This window comes from Theropithecus gelada, chromosome 4 (genome assembly GCF_003255815.1).
Source record: "Theropithecus gelada isolate Dixy chromosome 4, Tgel_1.0, whole genome shotgun sequence".
In the NCBI taxonomy this organism is placed as follows: Eukaryota; Metazoa; Chordata; class Mammalia; order Primates; family Cercopithecidae; genus Theropithecus; species Theropithecus gelada.
Genome location: NC_037671.1, coordinates 61,612,648 through 61,626,604, shown reverse-complemented (window position 1 = coordinate 61,626,604; position 13,957 = coordinate 61,612,648). Strand labels below are relative to the sequence as shown.

The following is a 13,957-nucleotide window of genomic DNA, read 5'->3' as shown; positions in this document are numbered from 1 at the left end:
GATATGATTTTTATTTCACTGTAAAAGTAATTCTTAACTTGTCTGCTTTCACCTTGCCTGCAGAAGTTGTTTGCATATGTGTTTGTGGCTGTATTAACTTTTGACTCATGGTTGAATTGCCAGATGATACCAGATCTCTCCCTGCACTTTATAAAAGAAACATTATTAAATACAATAAATGACTTATTTGTTATCATTATGCCCTTGAATGTATGCACAATTTTCTCAGGGAGTCTCTCTTAGGGATTTATTAGGCATACAAACTCTCTCATATGTGTACACTGTAAGGATATGCAATTCAAAATAAGTAATTAAAAAACAGATGCACTATCAAAAAAATACATGTGTACAAATGTTTAAATATTTAAAACTGGGTTTGCAGGACTTGAACGTGAAAGATTTCTGCTATAAAACTAAGCAATGTCCGGCGTGTATAACATTTGGGATCAGCCTCAATGTATGTTTTAAATCTTGACTACTCAGATATCAGACAGGCACTTGTCCTTTCACATCGGCTTTGTCCAGCAACTTTATTACCTCTCATTATTGTCACTGAGCTATATGAAACACTGAAACGGTCAAAGAGCGCTTTTATTCTCACTTTTAAAATAGAAAGTAGGTGACTTCCACAGAAATATACAAATGGGTAGAGTCAATATATGATTAAAAGCTTTATGTTTTGATAACAAAGTATTACATTTTAGATTTGATTTAGTTTGACCCATGATCTGACAGGGCTACAGAAAAGGGCATATAAGAAACAAAGATAATTATGTTTTGTCCATCAACTCTTTCCTTCAGTCATTTATGGGGACTAAGATTCCTTCCCAGTTCTCAGCCCTTGAGAAAAGGAGTTATAATCTTCAGAAAAAGGCCACCTCTAACCTGCCGAAGAGTTCGGTAATATTCTTCTGTTGTAGAATATGACGTATTCACTGAGCAAAAGGGATTTATATACACTTGTATATCTCTGCAATAGATTAATACATTAATGTAGTCACTCAAATTTTAAAAAGCCCTATTGTAAAAATGGGTATTCATATATATCTAAGATAAAGGAGCAAAAGAAATATATTTTAGAGAATTTCTTAGAGACAGAAGAAAAATATCTGCTTTTTAAGAAGAAAAAATTCTGTCACAGAAGCTGCTACCTTAAAAAAACTTAACTGTGATAACAATGATTGATTATTACTTAAGAAACAAACAAGAAAAAATTAAAAAAGTAGCAACTAATAGTCATAAAATGCCACAAGTAAAATAAACATTTTAATATATTGTAAAATAAACATAAAAATAATTATACAAATCCAAGTTCATGTACCATTCCCAATTAAGGAAAATCCTTAAACAATATGAATCAGTTTAATAATTTTTTGTAAAAATAGCTGTATGTTTTCTCTGTGATCTTTGATCCTACCACTGTGCAATATTATGCAAATGCCACATCTTCTTTTACATTTGGTTTGTGTTTCTTTTTTTTTCATTTCCTTGAACTTCCTAAATTTTCCTCACTGCTTTTATAAATCCTATAAATGATCAAACTACTTAAATTCATGGGAATGTACAAATATTTATTTAAATAAATTGAATTACAATAAGATGTTTTTTTTTTTTTTTGCTTTCTATATTTATTTTTTTAAAAAATTCCACAATGGGTAAGAGAACAATCATCAAGGATGTAGGTGCCAGACACAGGGCAGAAGGTAGCTAGAAAAGTATGCCTTAGAGAAGTTATGGATCTAGCCTCATTCCCACCTTGTTTTAATACTGTACCTAATATAAATAGCTAAGTTTTCCATTGTTCTAGATTCCTTTGCCCCATCTACAAATATAGCACAGCCAGCGTGACTTGCAGGGCCTCAGTTGAAGGACCCCATGTACACACAGGACAGCATAGCAGTACTAGGCTAACTAGAAGGATCTCATCCCCATATGTGGTCTCATTTCAAGTCTATGGATGACTACCTTCATTGTTGTGTGCGAGATGGTTTCACCCCTTGAAAATATAGCCACTTCAGCATAAAATAGTTAAATCTTTATAATGACCAACTCATCCTACCTCCTTTTACATGCAGCCGAAAAATGACAGGCTAGAGACATAGAACACTGTGAAATTTATACTGTTAGAATCACTGTCCATTAAATGATCACTAGCTAATGGTCACTACATTTACAAATTAAGGAAATTATGTATAGAATACTGCAAAAACACAGTAAAAAGACTGAAGTTTGCCCATTTCTGCTCAGGAAGTCTCTTCGCTCCTAAGCTTCATATGTTGTCCTTCTGGCTTCAAAATTTCTGCTATTATTACTGTTTTTCCTCCTTTTGATCTTCCTTTTGTTTCCCAGTTCCAGAACTTCCAGAGCTTTCTCACTCAGATGCCATCTTTTTGTATGCCATTTCGAAGAGCTTCAATGATGCCTGCTGAAGAGCGGTTGCTGCCTGTGTAATGTTTTCTCCTGTTTCACTGTCTTTTCTAGCTAGGAGCTCCCTCATTTTGGAAATCTCTTCTTTCAGCTTGTTGCACTCATCAGCAGGCAATTTGTCCTTGAATTCTTCCATTTTGGTTTCTGTGTCTTGAATGATTCCTTCAGTCATAATAACTGCTTCAGCTTGTTCCTTCTTTCGCTGATCTTCCTCAGCATATTTCTCTGCATTTTTAACCATATTTTCAATATCATATTTGCTTACCCACCAGAAGACTGGATTACAATCTGCTGCTCACGTCCTGTGCCTTTATCTTTAGCAGAAACATGTGTGATCCCATTGGCATCAATGTCAAATGTAACTTCAATCTGAAGAACTCTACGAGGGGCTGGTGGAATTCCAATCAAAGTAAACTGTCCAAGGAGTTTGTTGTCTCCAGTCATCTCTCGCTCACCCTGACACGCTAATTTCCACTTGCGTCTGACCATCAGTGGCAGTAGAAAACACCGGGCTCTTCTTGGTTGGAATAGTGGTATTCCTATTAATAAGTTTGGTAAAGACAACTCCTAGAGTTTCAATACCCAGACACAGGGGAATGACATCAAGGAGCAGCACATCCGTGACATTGCCAACCAATACACCTCCCTGAATGGCAGCTCCAATGGCCACAGTCTCATCAGGATTGACAGCTTTACTTGGGGCTCTGCCAAAAAGATCCTGCACAGTCTGCTGAACCTTGGACATCCTAGTCATGCCACCCACAAGAACCACTTCTCCTACATCACTCTTGCTGACTTCTGCATCTTGCATAGCTTTTTGGCATGGAGCTATTGTCCTCTTGATTAGATCAGTGACAATCCCTTCATATTCAGGTCAACTTCATATTCAAATGCTTGGGTCCAGAAGAATCCATTGTAAGATAGTGCAAATTGATGTCAGTCTGCCTTTTCAGCAGCTTCCCGTACCCTCTGAAGTGCCATGTTGTCTTTGGTCAAATCAACCCATCTCTCTCTCTTGAACTCCTTCACAATGTGCAAGGCCTGGTTAGTCTTCCCCGCCTAAGTGTCCCCATTTGTGGATTTCACCTCGAATACTCTTTCTGAATTTCCAGGATAGAAATATCAAAAGTTCCACCACCTAAATCATATACAGCAACGACTTTGTCTTCTGATTTGTCTAGACCATAGGCAAGAGCAGCAGCTGTGGGCTCGTTAACCACCTGAAGCACATTCAGTTCAGATATCTGGCCAGCATCTTTAGTGGCTGTCTCTGCGAGTCATTGAAATAAGCTGGGACTGTGATCACAGCATTTTTGCTGTGTGCCCCAAGTAATTCTCTGCAGTCTCTTCCACCTTCATCAACACAAATACTCCAATCTGACTTGGAGAATACAGTTTCCCATGAGCCTCAACCCAGGCATCACCATTGGAGGCACGGACACTTTTAAAGGGAACATTTTTAATGTCTTTCTGTACTACAGGATCATCATATTGCCGGCCAATGAGACTCTTGGTAGCATAAAATGTATTCTTTGGGTTGGTGACAGCCTGTCGCTTGGCCGGCATTCCAACAAGTCGCTCACCATCTGCTGTAAAGGCCACAGCTGAAGGGGTGATTCTGGCACCTTCGGCATTCTCCAGCACCTTTGCTTGTTTACCTTCCATAACTGCCGTGCAGGAGTTGGTAGTACCCAAATCAATACCAACAACTGCTCCCTTGATTGCTTCTGATGCATAATCCCGCCTTGAAACAATTGCAAAAGCCTCATGACTAAGGCCATTCCAGCCATCCTGGTGGCTGGCGGCCCGAAGGCCCCGGGAGGCTGCGCTCCAGGAGACCAGCTGCTGCAACTCCGCGGAAGCTTATGCTGGTGGAGATGGAGGAGTACCACGCAACAAATAGGCGCTCAGGCGGCCGGGAGCTGCGGGGTGCGGTGGTGGCAGCCCTTCTGGAAACCTACAATAAGATTTTTTTTTAAAGTATCCGTCATTGTAAACCTCAGACAATGTTCACTTAAGTCTTTTTCTGCTTTAGCTAACTGGGTAAAAATTTAAATGTCATTTTTTCAAAAAATGTTTGATCTATACATTAATTTTCTCGTTTGATAGTTTTAACTTACATTATAGTGTGAATATAATTAATTAACTTCAAGACCTTGAACTAATAAAAGATTGAGTTAATGCATGAGAATTAAGACGCTTAAAATTAGAAAAGAAAAAAAAAAAAGAGAATGAGAGCAATCTAGGTCACCAAGCATGGTTTTAACTCATATATCCATGTTTTATAAAATATTTTTGCTATTTATAAAACTATTGTCAACTAAGAAAACTCTAGCTTTAATGTGGTAGATATATTTCTGCTGACAAGATTTGCATATTTGCGCTTATGTGTTGCATGTACATTTCAACACAAATATAGACTATTATTATTCAACAAAGTTTATGAATGATAAAAAGGAAAACTCAATAGTTTGGAAGACAACTGGTCTCAGTCTGGTGTTGACAGGCAGTGGCAGAAAGGCACCCCAGGCCTACTTATTTATCCAGATAGTACATATTCTTTTAATTGTCAGGCACTGTTACTTCCCAACAGACTATTAACCTTTTTGGTTTTGTTATTGTTAACAAAAGTTTCATGCTTTTGAAAATAGCTAGAATTCTTGAACATTATTACTTGCTACTATGTTTCTTTTGAGTATTCTCATGCTAAACAAGGACTGGAGTCATTTCTTGTTATGCTGTGGATGCTTATGACTTACATTCATAGCTTTACATAACATGGGCTGTCAGGCCTCAAATTCAGAATAATATAACTGTTTTTTGTTTTTTGTTTTTTTACATACAATTTTTTGGAGATTACCTTTTGGTCATTGGATAACACCAAGTTTTACTCTCTCAGCTTCAAAAGTAACGGAGGTCATATGTAACTAGATATGTTTGGTATTTCTCATTTTTATTAGTTCACTACTGTTATGAGCTGTCTTTTCATTTAGCCACAATATGGGAAAGTCTGCTGTAATGTTTATTTGATTTAACTAGATGGGCATCTCTTTCCCCAAGGATGCCCAGATAGCGAGTAAAACATTATTTCTGGGTGCTTGCCTGTGAGGGGGTTTCTGGAAGAGATCAGTATTTGGTAGACTGAGTAAAGATGATCACTCTCCCAAAATGTCGATGGGCGTTGTTCAATCCATTGAGGTCCTGAATAGAACAAAAAAGTGGAAGAAGGGTGAAATTGCTCTCCTGTGGAGCTGAGACATCCAACTTCTTTTGCCTTCAGACATCAATGATTCTAGTTCTTGGGCCTTTGGACTTGGACTGGGACTTACACCAATGGCTACCCTTGTTCTCAGGCCTCTGGGCTTGGATTGGCTCTATACCACTAGCATTCTTGGGCTTTCACCCTGCAGGTGGTAGATTGTGGGACTTTTCAGCCTCTCCTATGTTATCACATCACAATCCCTCATAATAAATATCTTATTTCCTATCTATCTGTCTATCTTATTGGTTCTGTTTGTTTCAAGACCCTGACTGATACGTCTGTCAAATCAAATAAAGGAGTTAAACGTTCCCTAGGTCTATTGTGTAAATGTAAAATCTTATTCAAATGAGTAAACTTCAATGTATTTTTCAGGATGAATGGATGCATACACATTTTCATGTGCAAAGATTGGCATAATAATTTTCATTAAGTTGATATTATAGAATATATTGTTTCTTGGTTTAAAAATACCTTTGTTGATTGATTGATGGCATTTGTGAAACACAGTTTACCGGATGATTCAGAAGGCATGAGAAGTTTGTTGATGTCTTCACTACCCATAATATGTTACTGCCTTCGGGGTAATCAGTAACTAAAAGTATGTTAAATAGTTTATTATTATAATATCCCCAAACAGGATTTTATAATCCTCCATTCTTATGTTGTTCATTACTATAATAAATTAACCAGAACTATTTAGTTTTGAAGAATGATAGCCACAATAAAAGACTGTGTCATGTGCTCTTGACAACTTATACTTCACATACCATCTTACAAGTACAGGATTCCCAGTGGGGAAGATGGCACTGCCCTGAGCACCCACCATTAGTCTGTTCTGAGGCAGAGTCAGCATTTTCAGCACTCTTAGTCCAGATGATGTCTTCAAAACGGTATACTACTAACCTAAGATCAATCAAACAAGAAGCAATTATATAGAAAACATAAAATGAGTGTGGGAAAACCTGTGTGATTTTTCTTTTTACAGTATTATTGGCCCTGTTTTTAAAATTCTATTTTCTGATAGGTGTATGATAAAATTTTCTCCTTTATCTGTTAGTCTCACTATAATTGGTTGTACTTATATGAAGTGAAATGAAGCATTTTTTTAAATGATATTTTAATTTAAATGACCCTTGGGAATTCAGGAAAACTATTCTAATATTGGAATATTAAAGATTCTAGAAGGTTCTAAATATACAGTAAAAAGTCATGCTTAACTAAAAAATTTCCACACACCTATGCTTCAGAATCTACATTGTTTAACATCTATTAACATCTCTCAGAACTCTAAGGTTCTCAAAACATAACAGGAAAATATTGCAGTAGGTTTCATCTATCCTTAGATTTTTAGAAATGTTTCCTCCAACATGTATTAGTCCTTAACAAATTTCTTTTTATTTGACTTTTTCAAAAGACTTGAAAGGGAGGGGAAGTCCTCAGCTTCAACTCCCTATGTATTAGTAGAGAATTGCTATAAATAATTATAAATTATTGATGGACCCAAATTGCTGATCAGTCCATTTTAAACTACAAATGTGCTATAGTTTGGCTTGAGTCACTTAAAAGAAATATTAAGTTAGCACTGAAGAATCAGGAGATTTTGATTTCTGGCACAACCTGATAAACTGAAACATCTGCCAGTGTTAGGAATGCCTTCCTTCATGGCAACACTCGGCTATAGCTAAGTAGTGTTGCTGCATGTAGGAGGGGACATACCAGAAGCAACTCCTGCTGTTGCACTTACATTTTCAGCCTAGCTCCTGTAAGCATGTTGGTTTATAATCACTAATTGTATAGTAATTGGTCTTAGTCCCTTCTCAATAAATGGAAAAGATTTAAACAGAAAATATACAAAACTAAAGCTTATAGCCTCTGTAGAGATAAATCAATAATAACACAGAGAGTTTCATCTTACTAGAAAATGAACAGTATTAAAAATGTCTCAGAGTAAAACTAAGATGCCCATTTTAATCAATCAAAACAAAGTATATATAAAGAGACTATCAGAACATTGTAAGGAAAAACTAGCAGCACTTCAAAGTAAAGAAATACTCTCTTTATGTCCACATAAGTTTTTCAGAAAGTAGGATAAAAACTCATGCTCATTTTTCTTCATTTAATAGACATTTTTACACAGCTCTTACAAGTTAGAGACTATGTATTGGAAACCACTTGACGACTGCATTATGAAAGTACTTGATTGGGTGTATTTGGAGGGGGTGAGAAGAAAAAGTGAAAACTGGTAAGGTAGCAGCATACTTTATATCAAAAACAGTCACTTTCAGCCACAAATCACAGATAGAAAAAAATCACCTATCAAAATATATAGGGAGCCAAGAATTAAAAGAAATCGTAAAATTCTGTGAATGAGTATAGAGCTAAAATTGGTCATAGCCTAGAGTTATTCTTTTTTCACTGAAACAGAATTTTAACTTTTGACTATTTTTTTCCCAAATAAATAGTAGAAAAGATAATTTGCAGATAAACATTTCAATCATTTCTGTATGCAGAATAAGTTTTGAGAATCCCAGCTACGACTTGACATATTAATTTTGTTAGAGTTCAGTTTCCTCATTGAAAATAAATCATTAAATTTCTAATTTGGTGGTTTCTTTCATCCAAAATACAGTAACTAGACATTAAGATTCTGAGAAAATTTATTGTAAAAATGTTTTAAAAAGAAAAAATATTGTGATATAGAGGTAGAATTATTTCTAATTGAAATATTTTTTCAAAGTATTCCATAAGCACTGGGCTACCTAAATACATTTTGAAGAATTTAAAGACTATTCTAAACGTTTTTGAGTACTTCAGCAACTGAATGAGTAGTTAGTCCTTTCTCTCACTTTAATCAAACATTTTCAGTATGAATTCATTCACTCAATTCTAAGGGCCATATCCTTTGAAATTATTCATAAATCTTCTATGCCCTACTGTACAGAAATGTAAAATTTAACAACACTTTTTAAAGTCTTGAATTATACTATCCTGAATTTTTAATAGAACTCTAGATTGAATATGACATCCAGGATCCTTTGGAAACTATTAAAAATTTGCAAAACACATTTTGGATGAGACTTTCTGAAGTGTTAACACATATGCATTTTTAGACACTCTAATTTATTTTTCAAATAAAATATTCGTTACTTTTTTAGAAATAAGCCTGTAATCTTTAGTAAAATTTTTCTCTATTGGTAATATACTCTATAACCTTGAACAAATTATTTACTTGACTAAGTTTTCAATTAACCGCATAGATAATTAAGATGATGAGTTTTCGAGCTTTTTAAAGGCTGAAATTAATTATATATCAAAGTTTCAGTAACATACATTTTAAACTTCTTATTTTGAAGTAATTTTAAATCTCAAATATAGTAGAGTTTCTACATACTCTTCACTCAAATTCCTTTAATTTTAATATTCTACATTGCTATAATATATTTATCAAAGCTAAGAAATTAATGTAATTGTAATATTATTAATTCAAACTTCAACTTGGATTGAATTTCACCATTTTTACTAATGCCCTTTTTCCATTTCAGTATCTAATCCGGGATACCAAGTTGCATTTAGTTGCCATCTCTCCTTAGTCTCTTTCAATGTATGACAATTTTTTAGTCTGTCTTTCATGACTTTGACACTTTTGCAGATACTAGTTAAATGTCCCTCAGTTTGGATATGTCTGATATTTTCTAATAAATTGATGAAGGTTTTGAATTTGGGGAAGGAATACCTCAGTTGCTCTGTACCCTTCTCATTGCATCATTTTGGGATAATGTGACATCAACAAGACTTATCAATGGTGATGTTTACCTTGGTCACGGGTTAAGGTGGGTGTTTGTCAGATTCTCCTACTCTAAAGTTTCTGTTTTTCTCTTTTTGTGCTCCATGTACTAGAAACAAGTCACTAAGTCCAGCCCAAACTAAAGTAAATGAGAATTCAGCTATACTTCCTGGAAGAAACGATATCAAATAACTTGTGGACAAACAGTAAAATCACACTATACTTAATAAATTTGTGGGAGAAATTTTGGGGTTATGCAAAGATCTTGTTCTCCTTAATTTTTACCTATAATTTTAGCATTCATCAATGAAACTTGCCTAATGCAATTAATTCTACATAGATTAATTGAAATTCTTCATGAGAAAGATTTCTTTCTTCTCTCCTATTTTAAATTTATTCACAATGTAATTTTTTAATATTTTATATTAGTATGGCTTCATGGAGATTTATTTTGTTTTTGCATTTTAATCTAATATTATCATTATTATTTAAGCTATTCCAACTCTTGTTATTGGAGCCTCTTCATATTGGCTTCTGAGTCACTTTGACATGACCCATCACTGCTTCTTGTGTGTGTGTGTGTGTGTGTGCATGTGTGTGTATGTGTGTTTCACTACAAGATGATACTCTAGGCTTATATTGTCTGTGCGTCAGTCTTAGAATAAGCTATTTTTCCATGGAACTCTAGTTTATTTTATTAGGCAATGATATTTGTATTAGTTATGGCTTGAAAACAATGGAAATTTATGCTTTCACAGTTCAAGAGGTCAGAAGTCCAAAATCAAGATGTCAGCAGGGTTGATTTCTTCAGGAGGCTCTGAGGAGAATCTGTCCCACACCACCCTCCTAGCTTCTGGTGATTCCTGGAAATCCTTGGAATTTGTTAGTTTGTAGCTGCATCACTCCAATCTCTACCTCCGTCATCACATGGGCCTTCTTCCTTCTGTGTCTCTCTGTGTCTTCTCCTGTTCTATTTTAAATTTAAATTTAATTTAATTTATGTATTTATTTATTTTTGAGATGGAGTTTTGCTCTTGTCGCCCAAGCTGAAGTGCAGCGGCGCGATCTCGGCTCACTGCAACCTTCGCCTCCCAGGTTCAAGCGATTCTCCTGCCTCAGCCTTCAAAGAGTAGCTGGGACTACGGGCTTGCGTCACTCCCAGCTAACGTTTTTGTATTTTTAGTAAAGATGGGGTTTCACCATGTTAGCAAAGATGTTCTCAATCTCCTGATCTTGTGATCAGCCCACCTCAGCCTCCCAAAGTGCTGGGATTACAGGCGTGAGCCATCGCGGGGCCTTCGCCCGTTCTTATAACGATACCACTCATTGGATTTATAGCCCACCTTAATCCAGTGTAATCTCGTTTTAACAATAACATCTGCAAAGGCCTTTTTGCTAGACAAGATCACATCGCTGAGGTTCCGTTCACTGCAATTTTTAAGTCAACATATTGGCACTGCATTTCTAAACCAAAAATTAAAGTGTATATACTTATAATTAAAACATATAAATAAGAATGTGCCATTTAAAAAAAATGTTAAAATCTGCTTGTAATTATATTTCTTTACCCTTTTGTTCTACATTGCATTTCCAAGTCAAGAAATGTACTTAGACATAATACTATATTCTACAGATTTTAAGGCACATTGAATGTTTCAATTTTCAATGTGTATATTTCAAAATATCTTTATGAAAATCAAATCTTATGTTCCAGGTAATGATGGTACTATTAAAAAAAAAGTCTGTTTTCAGTCTTTCACATAGACCATAGAAAAGCAAAACCTATAAAATTTACATTACTTCCATTTTGCTTAAAGTTATTTAAATTTTAATTTGCTTAAATTGTGAAATATTTAAATATACAGCAATGGTATACCATAGTAGACTCTCTGTATCCCCCACCTACATTTAACACATGGTTTGGTCCCTTACAATGCTAATTTTTAAAAAGAAAGTAAGTCATTCTAAAAAGAACTAAAATATTACAATAAAATTGAAGGCCCTCTTTTTATCATGTATGTCCAAATTTATATCTGTAATCATATAATCACAAACACAGCATTAATTAGTATGTTTCTCATATTTATGTTAATGACATTATGCTATACATATTCCTTTTTAATTTGCTTTTACTCTTTTTTTTCAAGATTTATGTATGCTAATACTATAGATATAGTGTTTTAATAACTTCATATTATGTAATTTTCTGGATATTAGAAAAATATAGTATAATTGACTATTAATTCATTTCTCTATTACTCAAAATTTAGGTTGTTTCATTTTTTAATATTAAAATATTCTTCACTTGCTATTTATGCACAGAGAATTGCTAATTCTTAGTGTATGTGGTTGCCTAGCTCTGGTGGATACTGTTAAATTGTTCTTGAAAGTGGTTATTTTTGTACATATGCCTATTAGTAGTGTAGGCAAGGCTCTGCTTCTCCAAGTCCATGCCCATTGAGTATTATCATATACATGTTTATTTGCATTTTTGTCAATTTTATAGGTATGAAATTATATCTCATGCTTTAATAAACACTTCTTTAATTTCTAGTAATATTGAGTTTATAAAATGTTTATTAGCAATTAAGATTTTTCTTGTGTGATTTGTCCAAATTCTTGATCTATTTTATTAATTTTTTTGTTATGACATACCAACTTTTTATGCATTCAGACACTAAATCTTGGTTAGTTATAGGCAATGCAGGTATAATTTTGCAGCGTATAGTTTATGGTTTAACTATATATATATATATATAGAGAGAGAGAGTTTGTTATACAGATATATTAAACATCAATGTAGTAAAATTAATCATACTTTTATTTGTTGTTGGTGGTGGGGGTGTATTACTGAAGAAATTCTTTTTCTTATTATTATAGCTATTATTTTAAATTAGATATTTTTCCATATAAGGTAAAGTACTCATTTGTGGTTTTTTGTTTTTTTGTTTTTTTCATTTGAATAGGCAATGTTTAGGAGATTATGTGTTGAATAATCTGTCACCTCTTCAGTAATGTAGTTGTAAGACCGTCACCTTTGGTATATTCTGAACAACCATATCAGTACAGAGCTGCTTCTGAGCTACCTCTTTACATCCATTTCTCTATTTGCCTTTTCCTGTGCCAAAATTATAATATATTAATTTCAACTTATTTGGTAAGTAAAGTCTGCTTTTCTGTAGTATATGGGCAGTATAAAGTATTGGTGTATATGTGATATTTACAGCTAACATCGCCAAGTTCAAATCCCAGTTCTATCCTCTGTTCACAATATGACAGTGGCAAGTTACTTAAACTCTCAATTTCTTCTTGTGCACATGAAGATTTTAATGATTTTTATATCATGGTGTTCATTCAAAAGTTAAATGTGCTCATTTATGTAAATCATTATGGCTAGCAAATAGTACTCAATAATTAGCTATTACTAAAAGTTGTCTTCACTTTTCTTGGTCTTTTACTCTTTATGAATTTTATAATCAGCATTTTGCATAATTTCTTAAACCTTACACAAATTTTTACTGAAATCACACTAAATTTATAGAATAGTTTATATTCTCTAGTTGATTCTACAGATCAGCTTTGTTTGGGCAGCATTAATTCCTAACAGTAAGTTATGATAGGGAGAATAGTAGTCCTGATAAACAGTACTTTATGGAGTAGTTTTGCAAAACTTTATTACTATAAAGTAATTTTAGAAACTTGTAGACTTTTTTGTTTGCTTTTTTGTTTTTTTGGGGGGGGTGGGGTGGGTTGTTTTGTTTAGATGGAGCGGTTACTTAACAAATAGGTAAAGTAAGTCCTTTATGTTACAAATAAGTAACTTGAGGACCAGAAGAACTGTGACTTGGTCAGTGAGTGACAAGTGGTCTTGAGCAGTACTCAAACTCACAACTGAAGTTTTCTTCCTGTGTACACTAAAATAGATTTTATCAAAAGTAGATTATTTGTTCTTAGGGTATTAAAATTTAATGAGACATATTAATGTTAAATCTCTACAGAACATTGTTTAGTTTAGTTTTAATGACTTTGACATTACATGTATTTTAAAGTGCCTCCAGGTTGATAGGAACATAAATTGATTCTTTGAAAAACATTAAAAAGCTAATTAATAGAGATTCCTGATGTGAAAAATAGTATATAAAATCAGTTTTACTGTGTTTTGATACCTAACTCAAAAACTCCTGATTCCTTCTCTCATATGATCTCTTTTCCTCCAAAGCCTATTAAACACTCAACTACTCTGTAAATAGAGGTTAGGAGATATTGATTAGCTCTGTCTAGTGACTGATATAGAATCAGGCTTGCACACTGCTCAGCAAGTCCTTTCGAGTGGTGGCTGTGGGGAGGATCCTGAGTATACTGATGAGGTTATTCCTGAAAACATCTATTTCCCGAGTCATACCCACCTTACAGTGAAAATTGTATTTGACTGCAATTCATCTTTCAAAATTCTGCTTTGCTGTCATCTCTTCTGTGAAGGTTTT

General features: G+C 34.2%; 1 pseudogene across 1 annotated transcript; it reads right to left on the bottom strand.

Annotated features, from left to right (window-relative positions):
* Nucleotides 1-1,616: 1,616 nt before the first annotated feature.
* LOC112622712 lies at nt 1,617-4,266 on the bottom strand (annotated as a pseudogene). Its single transcript, XR_003119014.1, has one exon. The product of XR_003119014.1 is annotated as a stress-70 protein, mitochondrial pseudogene (transcript).
* Between the last annotated feature and the right edge of the window lie 9,691 nt (nt 4,267-13,957).